Source organism: Aethalodelphis obliquidens, unplaced genomic scaffold (genome assembly GCF_003676395.1).
Source record: "Aethalodelphis obliquidens isolate GAN/ISIS:26980383/991018 unplaced genomic scaffold, ASM367639v1 scaffold49, whole genome shotgun sequence".
NCBI classification, from domain to species: domain Eukaryota; kingdom Metazoa; phylum Chordata; class Mammalia; order Artiodactyla; family Delphinidae; genus Aethalodelphis; species Aethalodelphis obliquidens.
In genome coordinates, this window is record NW_020837993.1 from 9,355,695 (window position 1) to 9,380,306 (window position 24,612).

A 24,612-nucleotide genomic window follows, 5' to 3' on the forward strand; every position below is an offset into this window, starting at 1 on the left:
AAAGAAAGAAAGAAAGAAAGAAAGAAAGAAAGAAAGAAAGAAAGAAAAGTATATTAAAGTTATTAAAATTAATTATTAAGAAAAAAATTTAAAAAAAAAAAACAATGGATGGATAGAACCTTAGGACAAATGGTGGAAGCAAAGCTATACAGACAAGATCTCACACAGAAGCATAACACATACACATTCACAAAAAGAGGAAAAGGGGAAAAAATCATAGATCTTGCTCTTGAAGTCCACCTCCTCAATTTGGGATGATTCGTTTTCTATTCATGTATTCCACAGATGCAGGGTACATCAAGTTGATTGTGGAGCTTTAATCTGCTGTTTCTGAGGCTGCTGGGAGAGATTTCCCTTTCTCTTCTTTGTTCTCACAGCTCACAGGGGCTCAGCTTTGGATTTGGCCCTCCCTTTGCGTGTAGGTCGCTGGAGGGCGTCTGTTTTTTGCTCAGACAGGACGGGGTTAAAGGAGCCGCTGATTCAAGGGCTCTGGTGCACTCAGGCCGGGGGGAGGGAGGGGCACGGCGTGCGGGGCGGGCCTGCGGCTGTAGAGGCCGGCGTGACGTTGCACCAGCCTGAGGCCCGCCATGCGTTTTCCCGGGGAAGTTGTCCCTGGATCCCTGAATCCCAGGAACCTGGCAGTGGCGGGCTGTGGATAGTGACCTGTGATTGCACACAGGCCCTTTGGTGGCGGCAGCAGCAGCCTTAGCGTCTCCCGCCCGTCTCTGTGGTCCGTGCTTTTAGCCGCGGCTCGCACCCATCTCTGGAGTTCCTTTAAGCAGCACTCTTAAACCTCTCTCCTCACGCACCAGGAAACAAAGAGGGAAGAAAAAGTCTCTTGCCTCTTCGGCAGGTGCAGACTTTTCCCCGGACTCCCTCCCAGCTAGCCATGGCGCACTAACCCCTTCAGGCTGTGTTCAAGCCGCCAACCCCAGTCCTCTCCCTGCGCTCCGACCGAAGCCGGAGCCTCAGCTCGCAGCCCCGCCCGCCCCGGCGGGTGAGCAGACAAGCCTCTCGGGCCGGTGAGTGCCGGTCGGCACCGATCCTCTGTGCGGGAATCTCCCCACTTTGCCCTCCGCACCCCTGTTGCTGTGCTCTCCTCCGCGGCTCCGAAGCTCCCCGCTCTGCCTCCTGCAGTCTCCGCCCGTGAAGGGGCTTCCTAGTGTGTGGAAACCTTTTCTCCTTCACAGCTCCCTCCCACTGGTGCAGGTGCCGTCCCTATTCTTTTGTCTCTGTTTTTCCTTTTTTTTCTTTTGCCCTACCCAGGTACGTGGGGAGTTTCTTGCCTTTTGGGAGGTCTGAGGTCTTCTGCCAGCATTCAGTAGGTGTTCTGTAGGAGTTGTTCCACGTGTAGATGTATTTCTGGTATATCTGTGGGGAGGAAGGTGATCTCCGCGTCTTACTCTTCCGCCATCTTCCCAGCACCCTCCCCCCCCAGCACATGTATATATTTACCATTAATCAATTAATTTTCAAAGTCATGACACTTGAGTTAGTATTTGTTAGTTGTTTGTGTAACATTTTCTATATTTTATGGAAGTAAAGAAAAAAAAGGAGTAGTTATGGGGAGAAAGTGGAAATACTAGTTTTAAGGAAAAAGAAGTTTAATTTAAACTAACTTTAGGTTGAATCAAAGGTTTTCCCTCTCCCCAGTGGAATGATATTATAATCTCTCCTGGTGTAATCAGACCTGAAAACTTTGAGAAGGGCTCATCAGCTAATCCTGGAACCCTGGTCCAGGCTTCAGAAACAAAAGTCCCAAGGTTGTGACTTTACAGGACTTTGATGTCTCTAATAAATTAAGTTTAATAATTATACCATCATTAATTATAGTGATAAATAATACGATTAAATACATTAAAAAATTATAATAAGATATTCATGCTTACAGTAAGAAATTGAATAGCTAAGGAAAAATAGAAAAATATCATCCTAAGTAACTTTGGGGCTCAGGCTTGTATATCACCTTAGTGTGTTTCCTATGCACATTTCTATTGGAATTATTTTCTTACTAATATCAGAAAAGCTATCACTAACCGACATTGACTTAGGTGCCCCATGTCCTTGCCTAAGGAAAAACAAAACAAAGCAAAACGAGGAATGAGAGTGATAAGGCCTGATTCAGGACTCAGATGACTAGTACCCAGTCTTCTCTCCACTGTCCTCTGCTTGCCCGGAAATGCCCACATTCTCACACAGGTCCCTCCCTTAATGAACCAACATGGCTGCTGAGTTCAAAGAGCTTTCCACCTTTAGGATGACTTTATAGTGGTGAAATGTTTATATTGAATAATGCTTTAAAAGGCTCTTTTTACTTTTTTTAAGTAAAAAATGGAGAAATGGATATGAATTCTGCTCTCTGAGTAAGACGTATCTTCTCTCACCTGAAACACTCTTACAGGTGACTGTGCTCAGTGAAACCTAAAGTCACAATTGTTGGAATTACTTGCTTTTTAAATTTCAGTTGTCACATCAGGATGCTCATTTTCAGGAGGAATCCTTTACTTAGTGGCATTTACTCTTCCCTCTTTCTTTGAGGAATAATCATAGTAAACTGATGATGACAAAAGCAGTTAAACATTTCTGTGGTTTGAAATAGTTTTTCTCAGCCTGTAAAGACAAGAGAGCTCTGAGATTCCAAAAATTGAGGGCTCAGGAACTTGATGTTAGACCTTATGTGTGTTAGTTTCTTGAAGCACAAGTGGGAATGATAAAACCACCGGGCCAGAGCTGTGCTGGAGATTGAAATAATGCTAACATAGTGAAGATGCAAATGCTTTTTGCATTGTTCAAGCGCCATAAAAACTTATGAAATCATTTTAGGTGACACAGAGCATATCTACTAATCTTAGGTATAAAGACTTTTTTTTCCTGAACCTAGCAGGTAGCCACTTTTAAATATTGAAGTATTTTGGTCTATAACTTGCACAAAATTTCATTAAAATTCATTACAAATCATGAAACGTAATTCCACTGGGAAACTTGGGCTGCAGCTTATCTTTCTGGATTCATGGTCAAGATCTCAATCACAATAAGTTTATGTCGCCTTTCTACAATACAACACAATCTGGTGTTGTAGGAAAAATGCCAGACCAGATGTTATAAATCAGAGCTACTTGTATGAGCTGGGACTTTATGAAACATCTCTGGAGCTCACAGTCCTCATTTGTAAAATGGGAGGGTGACACTACAGAGTCACTTATATCACTTTCTCTTTTAGGGTTCTATTACTCTATAGACAATCCTTGATTTACAATGGTTCTACTTAACAATTTTTTGAGTTTACTATGTTACAAAAGCAATATGCATTCAGTAGAAACCGAACTTCGAATTTTGATCTTTTCCCAGGCTGGCAAGATGTGATACGTTATATTTTTTGTTTTGTTTTGTTTTTGTTTTTGTTTTTGCGGTACGTGGGCCTCTCACTGTTGTGGCCTCTCTCATTGCAGAGCACAGGCTCCAGACGCGCAGGCTCAGCGGCCATGGCTCACGGGCCCAACCGCTCCACGGCATGTGGGATCTTCCCGGACTGGGGCATGAACCCATGTCCCCTGCATTGGCAGGCGGACTCTCAACCACTGCGCCACCAGGGAAGCCCTGTGATACTTTATATTTGAACTGGAACCGCCAGATGATTCTTCCTAAACAAAATATAAGTATTAAACTTTGAGGGAAATTATGATTGCAATATCACTAATCTCTATTTAATTCCAAGCACAGGGTGCTACTGCATTTTTAAAATCTTTTCCACTCTCATTATTACCACTACCTTTATTATTTTTGTTCTTAGATAACATTTATTGAGCACTAACTGTGTACTTTGCACCCTTCTAGTTACCTTATCTCATCTAATCCTCACAGTAGCATGCCAAGGTAGATACTATTACTAGCCTCATTCCATGGTTTAGGAAACTGAGGATTAGGGAGTTTAGAAAACATATCCAAGATGATAGAACCATTAAACTGCTCCAGGAGGAGTCAAATGCAGTGCTTATCGTCCTCAGACTTGAGTTTATATTTCCAATCTTTTAAAAGTTGAAAGAAACCAGTGTTCCTTGAGTGCTGCTATATACCAGTAATTTTATATTCAATGTCACTTATTGGATTAAAATTATATTACACTGTCTTAGTCTGTTCGGCTGCTGTAACACAATTACCATAGACTGGATAGCTTATAAACAACAGTAATTTATTTCTCACAGTTTGATGGCTGAGAACTCCAAGATCAAGGCGCCGGCAATTTCAGTGCCTTGTGAGGGCCCGCTCTGATTCATAGATGGTGTCTTGGCACTGTGTCCTCACATGGAGAGATGGAGGAGAGAGCTCTCTGGGGTCTCTTTTATAAGGGCACTAATCCCATTCATGAGGTCTCTACCCCCATGACCTAATCATCTCTCAAAGGCCCCCATCTCCTAATGCCAACATGCTGGAGATTATGTTTCAAAATTAATTTGGGGGGACATAAACATTTAGTCTACAGCAAATACTAAATCAAGTTTGGAGAAAGGAAACACACAAAGTACCTACAATTTACCAAACAGTGGAAAATTTTGTTTTCCTGTTATATACTCCCTTGGTCTTTATTAATATACATGTAAATTTATATAATTATAATTACATTGCCTATATCATATTTTGCTTTTTTTTCACTTAGTGTCACACTGTAAACATTTACTGTGGCAACATGGTTGCTATATTTTTTTCCAGCTTTATTGAGAAATAATTGGCATACATCCTTAATGTTAAACTGTATAAGTTTAAGATTCACAGCATAATGGTTTGATTTATATATATTGTGAAGTGATTATCACAATAGGTTTAGTTAACATCCTCCATCTCACACAGAGAGAATAAAAAGAAAAGAAAAAAAATTCTCCCTGTGATGAGAACTCTTAGGATCTACTCTCTTAACAAGTTCTGTATATATCATATAGCAGTGTTATCTATGGTCATCATGTATATTACACCCCTAGTACTCATTTATCTTATGAATGGAAGTTTGTACCTTTTGACTGCCTTCATCTGATCCCCACTCCCCTCACCCCCTGCCTCTGGTAACCACAAATCTGACCTCTTTTTCTATAAGTTTGGTGGTTTTGTTTTTGTTTTTGGAGATTCCACATATAAATGAGATCATACAGTATTTATCTTTCTCTGGTTGACATTTCACTCAGCATAATGCCTTCAGCATCCATCCATGTTGTTGCAAATGGTAGGATTTTCTCTTTTATATGGCTGAGTTTTATATATATATATATATATATATATACATATACATATATATTTATATATCTCACAACTTCTTTATCCATTCATCCACTGATGGACAATAAGTTTTTAAAATTATTTTTAAAAGGTGAAAATAAATTCATTAAAGAATTTGTGGAGCCATTCATTTATTGTTGGACATTTGATAACAAGTATAGTTTCAATATAAAATACACTGAAACTTTAATTGTAAGTTTATTCTCAAAGTTTAATATGTAACTGCTCTGTGAATTATTTTGATCTATATTTGCCTACATTATTTTCATAAAAGTATAAACAAATAATAAAAATACCCTTAAAACCCATTACATATTTTTCTTTCTATTTTAAACATTTGAATTATGAATAATTTTTAAAATCCATAGTTTTAACAAAATTTTTTTTAAAATCCAAGATAATAGTCTCCAACCATTGACAGAATGTAGTTCTTTGATTTGTAATCCATGGACTGCATACATTTGGGTTTAGTAAGAGAAGCCAATAACTTGGAAAATGGCAAATGCTAAAAGTTTTACTATTATATTTTGACCAAACTGAATTTATATTATATATTATACATAATATAATCATAATAAAATATACTTTTTAATAGTATTATATAATAATATACAATAATATATAATAACAATGGTATCATATAATAATGTATTACATATTACTATATAATATATATTTTTATATATTATGCATATAATATGAATGTATATACTAATCTTTTTCTTCATCGGTTCTAGATTTAAAGTCATAGCTATGAAAATTTCCCCATCATCCATGTTATAAAGTCATTCAACCATGTTTTTCTCAAGTGCATTATTCATGTAGAATTTATCCTGTCATAAGTTCTGAGGAATAGATCTAATCCTAAAGGCTATCCAGACATCCCAAGACATCTTTTAGATAAAATTCATTTCTTTCCTATTTAATTTTGATGCCACAGTTTATTGTGCAATAAATTTCCATATACAATTAACTTTCTGTCTGAATTGTCTATTCTCTTGCTTTGGTTGCCTATTAGTATAACAATTCCATATTACTTTAATATAAAGTATGTATAATATGCTTTGAAGCCTGGGAAAGCTTCCTCCTTTCCATTTTTTTGTTGTTTAGTCTTTAAATAAAATTTACAACACATCTGTCATTGGAAAACAATGTGATATTTTTAATTGAAATAGCATTAAATTTCCAACTTAACTTATGAGGAACTGACATCTTTATGAATATCCTATCCAACAGGCATAAAGCTTCAGTTAAGCAAGATGAATATGCTCTAGAGGTCTGCTGTACAACATGGTACTATAGTCAGCAGTAATGTACACTTAAAAATTGTTAAGAGGGGAAATCTCATGTTAACTGTTCTTGCTAAATAAAAATATGTATATAGATATATATATATGCTTTATATCTTTAAAGGATTTTTGAAACTTTTCTTAGATTCTGAATGTAAACCCAGAAATTCTTTAAATGTAAGAATCAAATTGAAAACATTTCTAATGGATAATAACTTTGTTTATGGTGGTCTAAAACTATAAAAGCCTTTAAAATGTCACAAGATTAGCTTCATCATCCACATACACTTTCAAAACAAACAGGCAACGTCATCTGCCATTCTAGATCATGAATGTAGTCTCTGAAAGTTTTGTTTCTTTTGTTAATTTGTGGCTCTTCAAGCATTATTGGAACATAATTTAATAAACCCACTACATATAATATCCTCAGGTATGTAATGACTTTGCTAATTATTTATTTGCTGAGCAGTCTAAAATGTCTCCCTCTTGTGTAACCAATGTTAAGGCTGTAAATCAATCAACCAGTACAAGCAAACTTACTTTTAAACTTGATTTACCTGAGGAGAGTGGAGAAAGCACCTTAAAAATGGACCTTCTAATAAGTTGTAATGTAAATCAGCATTAGTTTATAAGCTAGCATCATTAATTATCTTTTTTTAACAATAGCAGGTTGGTTGGAGAATCATAGATCTTCATTTATAAGACAGAGTGGTATAACAATATTATATGAAATAGCATGATTTATTGAACTTGGGAGTTTCAGTAAAAGGCTGAATGGCTTTCAAATCCAGTAAGAACTGTCTCTTTGATTGTCACATTTGATCTAGTGGGAACTGTCACTGTTTCCTGCCAAGAAAATATGTAATATAATTTCTGCAAAACCTCTATGGCTTCCTGTCTATCACTGAGCTTTGTGAATCATTTATTCCCACTCTCTCCTTAAAAATGTGTGTGAACCAGGATGCTTCCTAGTATTTCCTGACTGGCTGCCTTGTGGAGAAAAATATAGAAAACTTAAACTTCACAATTGCCAATAATGAGCAATCATTACTCAAATTACTCCAAGCACTGATTAGGTTTAAAGTAATGAAGAAAGCACCATAATCAATCATCATCAACCCAAGGGAAGTCAGTCTGTGTGGAGAAACCCTAGGAACTAGCACAGGGCTCCACCTACAGGGTTCCAGGGGCAGAAGAATGGCAGGCCAACTTCAGGTCACATGTACCCTGCACAGCATGCTGCTTCTCTATGCTGGTAACCCCCACTGCCTGCCCAGAACTCTGAAAGGAGGAAAACTAAATTCAAAGTCTCTTTCCAAACAAGCAGTCCTGATTGAATCACAGTGTGAACTGTGGTGTCACATGCCATCATTAAAAAAATAATAATAAACACAAGTATTAAGGCAATCATACTACACAGGAAAGATTAGATGATAGACAGATTGACATAAAGGTAAATAATAAAATTTTCAACTATGCTACAGGGTGGCCAACCACCTTAGTTTACCAGAATTGAGGGGTTCTTAGGATATGAAATTCTCAGTTTTAGATACAGCACAGTCCTGGCAAACAGGGTCGAATCGGTCACCCTACTGTGTTACCAGCTTTCCAAGGAAGTGATGCTTTAAAATTCAGTTTATATTAATTATGGGGAGGGCTTAGAAGATCATCAGTAGCAAATTCTTTTGCCTGCTTTTTACTGCAAAAGAGAACAACTTTATTAGTGAACATAAAATCCTCTTGGTAAGGGCCTGTGCAATATTTGGTCTCCACCATTTAATCAGGAAAGCTGCATAGCCAGGAAATTCTTCCTTGCCATGTGCATTAAGTTTTGCCACACATGCCGATTTATTGGCATTCTGCATATCTGAGAAGCAATTTCAATGACCCCTTTAAGTATAAGCATGAGTCAGTTTAAGAGACCCCAATAAGGTCACACAAAAAGGAAATTAAAGTTACCAAACCCACCTAAAAAATTTATGATCACAGATGTATATATATATATATATATATATATATATATATATATATATATATACTGTTGGGGGGACCATACAACAAATAAGCATTTGTTGGTCCATAACTGGTTGTATTCTGCCTAGTAATATTTTACTAAGTAGATATTATTCAAAAGAGAAATCAACTGATTACCTAATTTAAATGCATATGTGAGTGTGTGTTTAGTTATGGTCTGATCCATAGTGTATAATGAACATAAGACAAAAATATGTGCAATCTTTTCCTAGTTTTTGACATATTAAGTCGGTTAGAAAAGCAATAGAAAAGCAGGGGGGTTCAAAAAGATGAATTATATTTTAAAACATTCTTGAAAATATTTACAAAATTTCATGCTAATGGTACCCGTAATTGAACTGCAATGTCATGAACAGCTTCATAGAGCTAGGTTCTCAGAGACAATGACAGAATTAGTCTTTTTATATGAAAAGTTTCTACATTACCCTTATTTAAAATGTATGTGGACCGTCCATCTTTGACAACAATAATAAATTATTTCCATGGTAACCCAGGGATAGAACCGAATAGATGTCATCTCAGCATAGCGACAAAGGGGACTACAGAGGAAGTCCCCTTTCAATGTTTTGGTCAAGATACTGCATTGTAAACATTTTGAAACTAAATCATCATGACCGTGACTGAAGATTATCTGACTGTTAGAAAATAAATTGTCTGAGGAGAGTTAAAAATTAATTTTTTGGGCAAAATGAGAAATAACAATAAAGGAAAAGAAAATATCATCTACATAGGGTTGGCATATAAGGATCAGAAACTTATTTGCATTCTTAACAGTAAATTAATAATAAAAACTAATATAACCCTTTGTCAACATGCCAAATCCCAATGAGGATTCTGTGCTGAAAGATGTTGCAAAGACATAGATTCAATTTCCATGTAAAACAATCAGCAATAATAGTATGTCAACAATTTTTCTGTCATTCTCTTTGGTAGTTTTTGTTAATCTTGAATATCAGAATATTGCATTATTTGGTAGATCCATTCTTGTTTTTTTTTCTCTCTATTGAATTAAGTATACCTACTCTTGACTGGACAATATCCAGATAATGGACCTGAATTCCAGTTACTTAATGTTTATAACCACAACATTTATAGTAGCTATTCATACACACTCTTTCTCAGGTATAAACTAAATTATCTTTCAAGTTCAGGCACTTAATAATGCTAAATTTCAATACGTCTGTGCTGGGGCTACCAAAAAGACGGCATAGGTTAGGAAAAGAACAATTTCATGGACTAACTAGTCTTCCCTTATTGATTGAGTGTTTGGATTAAGTGAATCCAAATCTTTGGACAGCTAGGAAAGCAGGATGGTGAGAAAAGAAATCACATTTAACACAAAATTATAGTTACTATAACAATAACATTAATGATCATAAAATTATGACAATGATGCTGAACAAATTATTACATACTCTGATCACTCTTTGTGGTACTTTGCATACAGTTTCTCATTTACTCTTCACAAAACCACTTCAGTGTTACTCCTATTCTCTGTGTTTTCTAAGTAGGAATACTGAATAACTTAGCCAAGCTAAAAATAATGATTAAAATAAATTCAGAATAAAATTATCTCTTGCACATTACCTGGATCTAAGTGAATTGTTGTGGAGCTGCATCTGAGATTAGCTCACTTCTCACATATCTGGTGCCACTGATGAGTCAAGTAGGTCAGGGAGCCTCCGCCCAGGCCACCATGACACCTCAAGGAATGACCATCAGATCATTTCTCTCTTTAAAGTGGGGGCTGGAAATTATGACAACTCAGGGGATTTTACCTTACTGGGGGGCAGTCACAAATTGTTTATTCATCCCTACAACTGAGAGTTAACCAAAGCTTGAGAATCATAAGGTGATAGCACAAGTGCAGATTCACTTGGGAAGAGAAGGGACTGGGGCAGGAATAGAAGTAAATCTATACTGTGAATCTTGACTTTTGGTTTATTTCCTCAAATGTAATACTAAATCCCATAGCATCGTAAAATTTTTAATTATTTCATGTAAATTTGGTTGCAGTTTCATATCACAAAAATTCTTTAAATCAGATGAATAGTGCAGAATATGCAATAAAACAGAAAAAAAATAATAGTTTCCAAAGTCATGGCAGGATTATTAAGGGGAGATCCCTAGAGCATGAGCTTCACATAGCCAAACCATGTGTGTCCTACTCCCCAGTAATTGTTTTTTGTCACAATGTTGGTATGTTATAATATCTGATCTGCTGTATTGGTACCACTCTTGTGGCACTTAGACCTGCTGTATAACTTTATATCTATATTAATTGCATCAATGAAAGATATAAATATAATTTAAAGACAATGTTGAGAGCTAAACTTTAAAACTCCTTAACAGGGCTTCCCTGGTGACGCAGTGGTGGAGAGTCCGCCTGCCGATGCAGGGGACATGAGTTCGTGTCCCGGTACAGGAAGATCCCGCATGCTGCGGAGCAGCTGGGCCCGTGAGCCATGGCCGCTGAGCCTGTGCGTCCGGAGCCTGTGCTCCACAGTAGGAGAGGCCACAACAGTGAGACGCCCGCGTACCGCAAAAAAAAAACCCAAAAAACAAAAAAGCAAAACTCCTTAACAAGCCAAGTCGCCAAAGAGGGAAGCAAAAGTAATTCACCTTCATTTAACAATAGTAGAAAGTAAAATCATCTGCCATAAAATGCCTTAAATATAGATGTCGTGTTTTGAAATGTAACCCCTTTTTTGCAACATCAATGACCAGCTGTTTTTACATTCCTTTCTCTTTGTGCCTGATTGTCCCATCCCTTTAATGGGAAGAGATTTATTAACTAAGCTAGGGACCACTCTGTTTCTTGAGGGGCAAGAGAACTACCCTCATCACCAAATGATTCCAACAGAAAGTGGAAAGGAACAGATTGAATCTGGAGCTGAAATAAAAGCCTTACTAGATACTGGAGTATAAAATATCAAGGTTCTGGGCTTGGTCAAAGATATCCAGCTGGTAATTATTAAAGTTAAAAGGATTATAGAATGTCTAAATCTAAGGTGAAAATTTCTTAAACCTAGGGAAGATCCTCAAAAGTGTTTGTAAACAGATTACCAAAATGGGAGGCCACTGTTCTAACCAAAGTAACCATAGCTGATATTCAGAGCCGGGTAGAAATTTGGGGGGAAACCTTCTTACTAAAGCTAAATGAGGGAAAGTAAAACCTTACAACATAGATGAATGGGTATACCAGTCCTTTGGTATCATTGAGGTGGCCACCCAATTCTTTGAGGAAAAAAAAAATAGAAGAAGGGCTTCCCTGGTGGCACAGTGGTTGACAGTCCGCCTGCCGATGCAGGGGACACGGGTTCGTGCCCTGGTCCGGGAAGATCCCACATGCCGCAGAGCGGCTGGGCCCGTGAGCCATGGCCGCTGAGCCTGCGAGTCCAGAACCTGTGCTCCACAACGGGAGAGGCCACAACAGTGAGAGGCCCGTGTACCGCAAAAAAAAAAAAAAAAAGAAGAAGAAGAAGAAAAAGAAATGTTTTTCTTGCCTCAAGGAAACAAAATCATCCTAGGAGGAACTTATCTCCATCATCTTTTTAAAATGCAAATTTTAAAAAAAGGGGGTAAAGTAATGTAAAACTTGACTTGTCAAGGATAAACAGAAATCCTAAGTGTCTTTTCTGTAAACATTAGTAAAAAGGGTTTAGTCATCTAGACCTTGATTTGTTCCCTCTGCCTGAATCCTAACTTGAATCCAGCCCCTTGTAACTGATAGGTTTTACACTGTTGTACCGGACTCAGGTCTGAATTTTTGAAATGAAAACTGTGAGGTTCCTGTGTTTTTTTGTGTGTTCAAATGTATCAGTGTATGTTGTAGATGTATGGTATTACCAAAATTAATTTGTGAAAGAGCTCTACTTAATTGACTTTAAAAAATTAAGCATTTATATAAATACTAAGGAATGTAAAACTGGCCAGAATGATTTTCGGGTTCACTTGACCTAGGAAATACTCAACGTTAAATTAATATCTTGTATTGATGGTGGCTTAACCTTGTTGGTTTGATTAATATAGACGTTTCTTTAGAGTCATCAGTGTTAAATATAATACTTCTGTTGTACCTAGGTTTACTAGAGGTCAAATCAGACCTTATTATATCTATTGCAAATTTGTCAACAAAAAAAGTAAATTGATGTGAAAAAAAAACTTTTAAGGAAAGTAAAATGTATGTTTTCAGTAAAAGACGGTGTGAGGATTAAAAAAAATATACTAAAAATGGAGTTGTACATGATCAGGATTTTCTAAGATTGGATTAAATCTAGTTAGGTAAATGGATTTTGTTGGGAATGGGCTAGGACAAGACTGGATTTGGTTCTCCCTCCAAAATTTTCTTGAAATGCTGCTTTCGATAACAGGTTGTATAAATTTCTCTGCCTTTAAGTGATCTGTATTTGCTTCTGAGATCTCTTTTAACTTTAGTTAAGGAGTAAGTATTGTCTTAAAATGACCTATGATCTTATTTGACCAAGTGTTTTAAAATTTTTTGACAAACTTCCCAAATATCAAATTTTAAAGTTCTTTTGATTTCCAGTTAACTTTGGTATGATTTACAGGGCCCCTGAGGTAGCTCAAAAAATAAATAAATAAATAAATAACTAGGATTGTTTTGTATGTTAAATCAAATATAATCAGATGTTTAAAAAATATTCTTTTAAAAAATAATTCCAAATTCCATTTACATGTGGAAAGCTCATACAAATTAATAGGATAAAAAACAATGATAGCCCTCTCCTCCACACCATACCATAAAATGAAGGGCCAAGAACATGAAAAGGTAATTCACAGAAGTGGCTAATAAAAACAAAAATTGCTTTGTACCATTAATGAAGGAAATAAATATATACTAAAGCCACTATAAGATAACAGCTTATTTGTTGTTTGCTTGTTTTACCTAACACATTAGCAAACATTTAGATGCAAGAGTATTCAATGTTGGGACTTCCCTGGTGGTCCAGTGGTTAAGACTTTGCACTTCCAATGAAAGGGATGTGGGTTTGATCCCTGGTCAGGGAACTAAGATCCCACATGCTGCGTGGTGCAGCCAAAAAATTAAAAAAATAATAATATTCAACATAGATGGAGTACAATTAGGCAAATACAACTTTTTTTAAAAAAGCAATTTGGCTGATATATTAAAATTTCTAAAATGCACATATTCTCTTATCCACTAATTCCATTTCTAAGGATTAATTATCATAAAAATTTTTATAAATTAGAAAAAACTTTACGGCAAAGATATTCGTGTGGAATTATTTTAATAGTGAAAAAATGGAAAAACAAACAGTAGGCAATAAATATTACTGGAGGTTAATGTAACAATAACTATAATTTATTTATTAAGTGATTTTTAGGTGTTTGCAAACGTGCCAGATTTTTGGCCTACATGATCTCAAACCTCCTAAAAACGCCATGAAATAGATAAAAATATTTTACCCATTTTACAGATGAGGAAATGGAACTCAGAGAAATTATGTGACTTTCCCAAAATACCCAGTAAATAGTGGCTGGTCAAGGATTCAAACCAGACTCATCTTATTCCAGAGCCTGTGTTCTTCTATATCGCCTGCCATATAGTGGAACAGTGTAAGCATAGTTAAAGTTATCATTATAAAAAGCCTTTAGTGACCTGTTGAGAGCATGATGGGACAGTAAGATGTAAACTACTACATGATATGCACTGAACCAATGATCATTGAACAAGTATTACATTCAAGGCACTTGTATCCTGAGTTCAGAATGAGAGAGAGCTCAAATATTTTTTTTAAAAAAATGAAAATTCTGAAAAAGACCTGAAAGTTTGTTAGTAAAAATTTGGGGTGGGGAGAGGTAGCAAAAATAATGGTATTTTTAATATTCTTCCTTACTCTCTTTTATATTTTCCAAGGGTGTGCAAAATGAGAAATAGCTTTGTGGAGTCCCAAGGACTGTGATTCCACTATGGCCACACTTCAGTTCCTTGGTTGTCTGGGCAGTTAAGGATGGTGAGTTTAGCTCTTGTTAACCTAGATTACACACCAAGTTTATTTTTTGTTTGGATATTAGCTGCCAACTTATTTATTTGTTTTTAACAACCAGTAACAGGGTCATCTCAGCCCAAATGGGTGCTCATTATTTCCATGGCTTCCTGATCCATGACATTTTCACACCAGATCCCCACAATTCAGCTCCTTTAAATAGTGTAGTTTATCCATTTGGGTTCCTCTTTCTTATGGTTCCCTTGACATGTTCACTTGAGAAAGACAATGAGTTCCTATTAAAACCACCCAAAGCCTTTCCACACCAACCTCCCAGAAAACAAGGAATTAGAGGAATACCAAGAATTCCAAGTTAGCAAAACTTAGTAAATATGCAAATACACATCTAATTCACTGGTTTTTAAATAATTAAAACAGTGCATTGATTTGTACTTTCTCTATTCCCAATCAGAGTTATTCTTGCACATCTTAGATCATTTTATTAACTCGGTTAAAATTCTATATCATGATTTGTAATTTCTCTTCCACAAAACGTCAAATTTCTGTTGGTCCAAAAGACTCTGATCTGCCCCACGCCTTCAACCCTGGCCACCCACCCCCAGCCAATCTCTTTCCCTAAGTTCCCCATTGCCCCTCCCAACCCCAGCTGCACTGACTCCTCCCGTATCCTACAACATGCCAAGTCCACTTGTGGATAAAGTCTCCATCTGCCTGTTCCCTCTGCCCACCGTGCTTGTTTTCCAGATTGATTAACTTCTTCAAGCTTCCTAACTACCTTAACTATCGTATTTAATAATGCCACCCACCTCCCTCCACTCTGCACTCCTCATTCCCCTAACCATACTATCTATGATTTTTACTCTGTTTTTCAATAAAGGATACTTATAACCTTGTAACATTATATATTTAACTCATTTCCGGTACATTATTTGTTTCCAATCATTAGAAGGTAAGCTCCTGGTGGGTAGACATTCTTTCATCTCTATTGTTGACTGATGTATACATCAGCAGCCCAAATACTCATGTGTACCAGAACAGCCTCTGGCATGTAACAGGTACTCAATACATATTGGTTGCATGAATAAATATTACTGCTGGCTGATATACAAGTGAAAGTACAAATGGCTGCTTAGTCCAAATGTCTATATCATATCCAAGTCCAATACGAGGCCTTGCTAGTAACTTCAAAGGTATAGCCCTATCATGCTCCAGCTATTTTTTAAGGAAATATACAATCATCCACATCCCTAATCCTGTGCTGCCACCACACAAATTACAAAAATGAAATACTTGTGGTGGTTGACTTATAGTGTGTTCCTTAAAATGCACATTTCCATCCTGTATAAACTTCATGTAAGACCAGAAATTTGAGGAAGCTGCCCCAGTTTCTTACCTTAGCCCAAAATATAGTCTTTAGTCCATTCCACTCTCACACATGCTTTTTCTAAGCTCCGGTCCATTCTAGAAAAATTGTAATCAAAGTAAAGGAAGTTCTTCCTCCTCCTGCCCATTGTCAATTAATGATGCCTCATTAGACAAATCATTTGGAACGCTGATGAGGTTTTCCTGAACACAAAGGCCAGGCTGATTGATTGTTTTTCCACCTGTGGCTCTTGGGTGAATAGCCAAAGGTTAGCCCAGTTCTTGGGGGCCTCCATTGTGTCAGCAAAAATTAGCAAGAAAGTGGCCAAGTTGTCAATAGAGCACAGAGACAATTAGTTAATGATTAGGGAGCTAGCAGTTGGGAAATAGATAACAAAATGAGCCATCTTGGTTACATTTGCATGCATTTAAAAAATCTATAGCACGGTAAAAAGTATAATACCACAGAGAGAGAAATGCTGTGCTTTGAAACCAAATTAAACAAGAGAACTTAATCATGAGCAGAAATTTGCACAACTTGGTAGAAGATCATGTCTATGTCAGAATGATGCAGTAACACTGATCAAATAGATTATTAACCCCAACTCTGAGATTTCTCTTACCTTTACATAAGGCCTTCCTTCTGAATTTGGATTGATTGATTGATTAATTCATCATATATATATTGAGCACCCATATGGGCCAGATAATTTATGTTTTAGGCATCATGGAAAAGAAGGTCAAATGAGATAGGCTTGGTCCCTGCCCTTAGAAAGATGAAATTCTGGTAGGGAAGTCAGATTTTAAAAAGAAAGAGACAATCAAACTACTTACAATTGTTGTAAGTGTGTTTAAAATATCCTAATTATCCTCTGGGATGGTTGGAAGGGAGAGTCCCTTCAGATATTTAGGAATGAAGATTAATAATCAAAATTTAAAGTTTATGCTTTAATATATTTTTCTCCTTAGAGAGTGGAAATTCTTAGGTGTCCCTCCACAGGTCACATGGCATTTCTAACAGAACAGCAACTAGAGTGAGGCTGATGGGACCTTAATTGTTGGAAGTGTCAGAAGTGAGGAAGTGGGTCAGCTTGGATTTATCTTGCAGTATTTAAAACTTTGCTGTGGCTTTAGCCTAAGGGTATATCTACAGCCACTGGAAATGACGGGGGTGTCTGCGGTCATTTTTCTTACAGTTTGCAAATAACTTGAACCTTCTGTTATCGTTTAAATGGCAGCAGTGGGAAATTGTGCAAATTCAAAGTAACACTGCACATGCGACAGGAAAAGATTTTCAAATGTTAGAAGGATTGTGCCAAGTAGAGCTGCCACAGCACTCCCTGTCACCTTGGACAAAAGTCTTCTATCCCACACCAAACAGTGGGTAAATTGTGAGGAAATGCAAGTCATGAAGTCACAGGGACAAAAAATCCTAGAGCTAGAAAGAGCTGTCTTGAAATTGTCTAGTCTTTCATCATTTCACAGGGAAGTCTCCACGGCCAAGTTCCTTGGGGGAAGATCCAGCCTAGAACCCACTCCTGCTAACTCCAAGCCTGGTAAAGCCCAAGCCAGAGAGTCAAAGGCCAGGTATTGTAATGCCAAAGAATATGAAATATCGAAGTTTCCAGCTAAATGCAAACCTGTTACATCCGTACACTTAGGTAAGTGTAATTTCATTTCAAACCAATATTGTTCCTCTGACTCGCATACCCAAACCCCTGAGTAAAATATATTCCTGCCAAATTTATTTTTACTTCCTCACAGGCCCATTTATATACAGTTAAATTAGTTATCCAGCCAATTCTCTTCCATATGAAAGCAGAAAATTGATTTAACTGGTGGTTTTCATCTGTTATTTGGATTTTTTCTGCAAAGACACATCTTACTTTTTCTTTCACTTTTATTTTTCATTTGGAGGAAATATGTGAAAAGGTGATGTTTTGTTTATTAAAATCTCAACTCATTCTCCTAAAAATAAAGTCTTTTATTATTATTATAAAGTTACCTCTAGATATGAATTTATAATGATGTCTCCACTATTTTCTCAGCTGACAGGGTCAATGTAGACACAAAGAAAGTCATCAGCTCCTTAGATTATTAATAAAGTATACAATTCCATTTGAACTTATTCTGTACAATTCCAAATCAACTGATTCATTCAATCTTTCACTCCATTTAGTATATTGCATGAAGGAATAATTTGGTTTTATAGAGATAAACTATGTTTTTCTTTGAAATGACCATTTGTTATAATTCCATTGAAATGTTTGACTCCATTCAGGTGGTGAATACGGAAGGTGGGAGAGAAATATATATGCTTAGAGTTTTCCATTTTATCTGTTCTCCATTTTTTATTAATAATAATTTAAAAAATCTGTTTAAAAAGCTCTATTTCTAGTTGAGCATATGACCAAATACATAAAAACTACATTTCCCAGGTTAGATAGATAGATAGATAGAAAGATATAGATATGGATTGGAGATATAGTTATAGATAGATTTTTATAAGGTTTTGGCTCACACAATTATGGAAGCTAAGAAGTCTCTTGCTCAGATGCTTGCAAGCTGGAGACCCGTGAAAGCCAGTGGAAGGGTTATAGTCTGAGTCCTAAGTTCTGAGAACTGGTAAGCCAATGGCATTAGTCCCAGCCCAAGGGCAGAAGAAGACAGAGAGAGCAAATCCTCCCTTCCTCTGTCTTTTTGTTCTATTCAGGCCCTTAATGGATGGGATGAGGCTCACCCACACTGGGAGCACAATCTGCCTATTCGGTCTACTGGGTCAAATGCTAATCTCATTCAGAAGAACTGTTGGTGGGAATGTAAATTGATACAGCCACTATGAGGAACAGTATGGAGGTCCCTTGAAAAACTAAAAATAGAACTACCATATGACCCAGCAATCCCACTACTGGGCATATACCCTGCGAAAAACATAATTCAAAAAGAATCATGTACCACAATGTTCATTGCAGCTCTATTTACAATAGCCAGGACATGGAAGCAACCTAAGTGTCCATTGACAGATGAGTGGATAAAGAAGATGTGGCACATATATACAATGGAATATTACTCAGCTATTAAAAGGAACAAAACTGAATTATTTGTAGTGAGGTGGATGGACCTAGAGTCTGTCATACAGAGTGAAGTAAGTCAGAAAGAGAAAGACAAATACCGTATGTTAACACATATATATGGAATCTAAGAAAAAAAAAATGGTCATGAAGAACCTAGGGGTAAGATGGGAATAAAGACACAGACCTACTAGAGAATGGACTTGAGGATATGGGGAGGGGGAAGAGTAAGCTGTGACAAAGTGAGAGAGTGGCATGGACATATATACACTACCAAACGTAAAATAGATAGCTAGTGGGAAGCAGCCACATAGCACAGGGAGATCAGCTCGGTGCTTTGTGACGACCTAGAGGGGTGGGATAGGGAGGGTGGGAGGGAAGAAGACGCAAGAGGGAAGAGATATGGGAACATATGTATATGTATAACTGATTCACTTTGTTATAAAGCAGAAACTAACACACCATTGTAAAGCAATTATACTTCAATAAAGATGTTTTAAAAAAAGAAGCACCCTCAAAACATACCCAGAAATAATGTTTAACAAAGTATCTAGACACCCCATGACCAGATCAAGTTGACATAAGATTAACCCTCACAGAAGCTTGTTAATAAAAGTCCTGTCCAGTGAGATTAAAGTAAAGACCCTAACAGGTATTCTTGAATTTAAGTCATGCAGCCATCTCCACCCTTTTCCCTGTGATATTATCATGATAGATAGAGGTGGAGAGCTCTGTTGAGTCATGCTTTGGTGATCACAGAACCACTGTGGTAACCCTGGATTTGCCTACATTTTTAGAAGGGGAAAATAAACTGTCTAGTTTAAGATACTGTTATTTTGGGTTTTCTGTCACTTGCAGTTGAGTCTAATATTAGATTGTTTATGATGGAAAAAGAGAAAGAAAGGTGGCAGGAGAGAAAAATACATGAATGTATATTGTGCATTTATTATTGCTTTAAATAGGTTATTGGAATTAATAACCACAGCAAATGACATAATAGCTATTGTGATCCCCATTTCAGGAAGGAAGAGATTGATACTCAGAAAGGTTAAATATCCTTTCTGAATTTATATAACTAGGATATGACGCAGCTTGGTTTTTCTACCAAGTTCACTGACTCCAAACCATGCTTTGTTTCCTCCAGATGGTACAGCAGTGCCTCCCAGAACTCTTTAGAAGTTCATTTTATTACTAAGGTGAAGTGGTAGAATCATTTTTCAGTGCCCAGTGTCTGTAATGTTTCATACCAGACTTTAGTGTCATCAAAAGGTTGAAATGAAAGTGAAGACTGTATTATCAAATATATTCATCCCTTGAGAGACTTCTTAAGTCAGAATATTGCACTACAGGCAAAATATATACAATGTTAATTTTAAAATAATTGAAGTGTGTCAAGAAGTGAATGAGTCTCTTATTTCAATATCTTTTAGAGAATAAACTTTGAGTGAAATTTAACAGTTTTTTTTCCTCTTCTGTGAGAGCTACATACAAAATTTTGTTATCTAATTACCACATCAGAGTGACTGCTTTGTACTTGTCCAATCATTCTGTTCACCTTATTAGCTTAGAAAAGTTCCTTATGGTCCTTGTGGTTTAGGAATATTTTCAAATACTTTATAGTGTGGGGATTTGTCAAGGTTTGTTTCAGGTTTATTTTCATTCTCTGAGCCTTTACAGATGACTCCTTCCCATTCCAAGGGTCTTAGCTGAATTGTCCAGCACTATTAACATACTATAATAAGAGACTTTAACTTCATTGGGTTACCAGAGAACACTATGAATTCCAAAGTGAGCCTTTAGAAGACAGACATAGAGAGATATAGAAGATACGGGTTATCTTCTGACCCACTTGCCTTTCCATTGATGTTCAGATACTTGACTTTCTGTGCCTCACTGCTTTGACCTACAAGCATCCAATTATTTTCAATTTAGATATACTTGTCAGCACCTTTGCTTTTCAACCCTGAGCATGGGTTTCCTAAGTTTCAAAAGGAAATTGATGTTGAAAAGAATAAGGGGAGGCTTGTAGATGTCTGACTCTTTTTCTTCTTCTTCCACAAATTATAGTAGCTTAAATTCTGACCAGACAGGTTGATCTAACTAGAAAGAAAGTGTGCCATGAAAGCATCCCAAAGGTTGTATTGGTTCAAGGAGAATGACACAGGCAATAATGTCATCCTCAATTCTTTCTTCTCCTTGATATTCCACACCTATCGGCCATCCAATTCAGTTGGCTTCATCTCAGAAACATAATTCTAATAATTTCCTTTCTACTCTTCAATGCCACTGAATTTGTCCAGAAATTTCAAATATATATATATAATTTGTCAGTTTTCTAGTTACTTTGTGTTTACATAGTTCATATCAGTTTGGCTTGACCAGACAAGTCAGTCATATCTGACCACTCAACACATGTTTGTTGTCTGGCTGAATGAGTTGCTATGTTTAGCTCTGCAGAAATGGTATACGAAAGTGTTCAATTCTTGTTATCACACTTCAGCCTATTCAAGGAATAGTTCAAATTTTATCGAAACCTATTTTTTAATGGTCCAATTAGCAAAAATCATAATATTTTCTCATAAGTAGCTGACATACCATGGTGCAGCATCTTATGAGTCTTCCCAAAGGACTATTGGAAAGTTCAAGTATGCTTAAGGGAGAGATTTAGTACCCCTCTATAGGATTGTGTTACCATCTCAGAAATGCTCTTTGATTTAAAACTGGCAGTTTATATAAGGTTATAAATTATAGAGTAAATCATGATAGGCAAGGGGAATAAATATTATACCTGAGGGTTTGCAAGACAGTCTCTAGACACTAAAGAGCTTTAAATCAGCTAGTCTTGCTTACTTTCTGTTCTCTATAGAATATTGGCCAAAACATGGGGTTTTGAAGGAATACTTCTAAATATTTGATACTACTATTTGTATTACTATGCAGGAAAACTGTTTACTGTAGTTATATAAAGTCTTGGATAAAGATTATTTCCTATCACTCTTTCCACTAAAAATTACTTAATTTTAATAAGTTCAAAATACTTATGATTGTTTAAGATAAATTAATTGTCCAAGCCTTAGGAGGGTTAAAAGTGCAAATTAATATTTTCCAATCATTAACAGTGGAAGAATATTCTGTGCAAAAGAAAAAGCCACAGTTTCAGTCAGAAAGCAGAGGAATAACAAGTGCTTTCTGTGGGCAAGTTAGAAACTCTACAGTAACTACAATTATATTGTTCTTGGTGAGTGGAAGCCCATGTAGATGAACCTATGAAAAATCACAAATACCTCTGTAATAGCCATGAGACCATTGGGCAAACACAGGGGAAGAAAGCTGAATAACATGCCTAAAATAGACCGTCAATTTATTTATTTGTTTGTTTATTAAATGTTTATTTTTTTATTGTGTCTTTTTCTCTTTTCTCCAGCTTTATTGAGATATAATTGACATATAACATTGTATAAGTTTAAGGTATATAATATGTTGGTTTGATACACATATATTGCAACATGATTACCACCATAGAGTTAGCTAACACTTCCATCACATCAAATAGTTGCCATTTCTTTTTGTGGTAAAAATATTTAAGATCTACTTTCATAGCAACTTTCACATATACAACACCATGGTGTATATTAGATCACCAGAACTTACTCATCTTAAGCTGGAGTGTGTACCCTTTGACTAACATCTCTCCACTTCCTCCAACTACCAGTCCCAGTAACCAACATTCTACATTCTGTTTCTATGAGTTCAGCCTTTCTAGAATCCACATATAAGTGATATCCTATAGTATTTGCCTTTCTTATGTCTGACTTATTTCACTTAGCATAATGCCTTCAAGATTCATCCATGCTGTTGCAAATGTCAATATTTCTTTTTTTTCTCATGATTGAATAATATTCCTGTGTGTGTGTGTGTGTGTGTGTGTGTGTGTGTGTGTATCACATCTTCTTTCATCATCTGTTAATGGATACTTAAGTTGCTTCCATATCTTGGCTATTGTGAATAATGTTGAAATTGGACATGAGAGTTCATATAACTCATTGAGATCCTATTTTCATTACCTTTGGATATATACACAGAAATGAGATTGCAAATCATAAAATAATTCTATTTTTAATTTTTTTAGAAACCTCCATATTGTTTTCTATGGTGGCTCTGGTAACTTAAATTACTACCAACAGTACACAAGGATTTTCTTTTCTCTGTATTCTTACCAACACTTGTCACCTCGTATTTTGTGTGTGTGTGGGTTTTTTTTGTTTTTTTTTTTTTTTTGATGATACCCATTTTAAAGGTGTGTGGTGATATCTCATTGCAGTTTTGTTTTGTTTGTTTTTTTGTGGTACGCGGGCCTCTCACTGTTGTAGCCTCTCCCGTTGTGGAGCACAGGCTCCAGACGCGCAGGCTCAGTGGCCATGGCTCATGGGCCCAGCCGCTCCGCGGCATGTGGGATCTTCCCGGATCGGGGCACGAACCCGTGTCCCCTGCATTGGCAGGCAGGCTATCAACCACTGTGCCACCAGGGAAGCCCTCATTGCAGTTTTGATGTGCACTTCTCTGATGACTGATGATGCCAAGCACCATTTCATGTACCTGTTGGTCATTGATATGTCTTCTTTGGAAAAATTTCGATTCAGTTCCTTTTCCCACTTTAAATAAGATTTTTTTTTTCTGTTGAAGTTACTTAAAATAAATAAATAACTCTGTATGAGTTATTTATTTTAGATATTAGCTCTTTATCAGGTATATGATTTGCATGTATTTTCTCCCATTTCATAGGTTTCATTTCCTTGATTCTTTTACTATGCAGAAGCTTTTCAGTTTTTTTTTGTCCCGTGTATTTATTTTTGTTTCTATGGCTTGTGCTTTTGGTGTTATATCCAAAAAATCATCTCCAAGACCCATATCAAAGAATATTTTCCTTAAGTTCTCTTCTAGGAGTTTTACAGTTTCCATTTTTTTAATGTGTAAGTCTTTAATCCATTTCGAGTTACCATTTGTCAGTGGTGTAAAACACAGGTCCAGTTTAACTGTTCTGCATGTGATTATCCAGTTTCCATTAACCCACTTATTGAAGAGATTATCCTTTCCCCATTTAATATTCTTGTCTTTCTTGACAAATATTAGTTAACTGTACATGCAGAGGTTTATTTCTAGGCTCTCAGTTCTGTTCCATTGGTATATATGTCTATTTTTATGCCAATACCATACAGCTTTTTTTTTTAACATCTTTATTGGAGTATAATTGCTTTACAATGTTGTGTAAGTTTCTGCTATATAACAAAGCGAATCAGCTATATGTATACAAATATCCCCATATCTCCTCGCTCTTGCATCTCCCTCCAAACTCGCTATCCCACCTCTCTAGGTGGCCACAAAGCTTCGAGATGATCTCACTGTGCTATGCAGCTGCTTCCCACTAGCTATCTAATTTACATTTGGTAGTGTATATGTGTGCATGCCACTCTTTCACTTCGTCCCATCTTACCCTTCCTCCTCCCTGTGTCCTCAAGTCCATTCTCTAAATCTGTGTTTTTATTCCTGCCCTGCCCTTAGGTTCTTAAGAATCTTTTTTTTTTTTAAGATTCCATATAT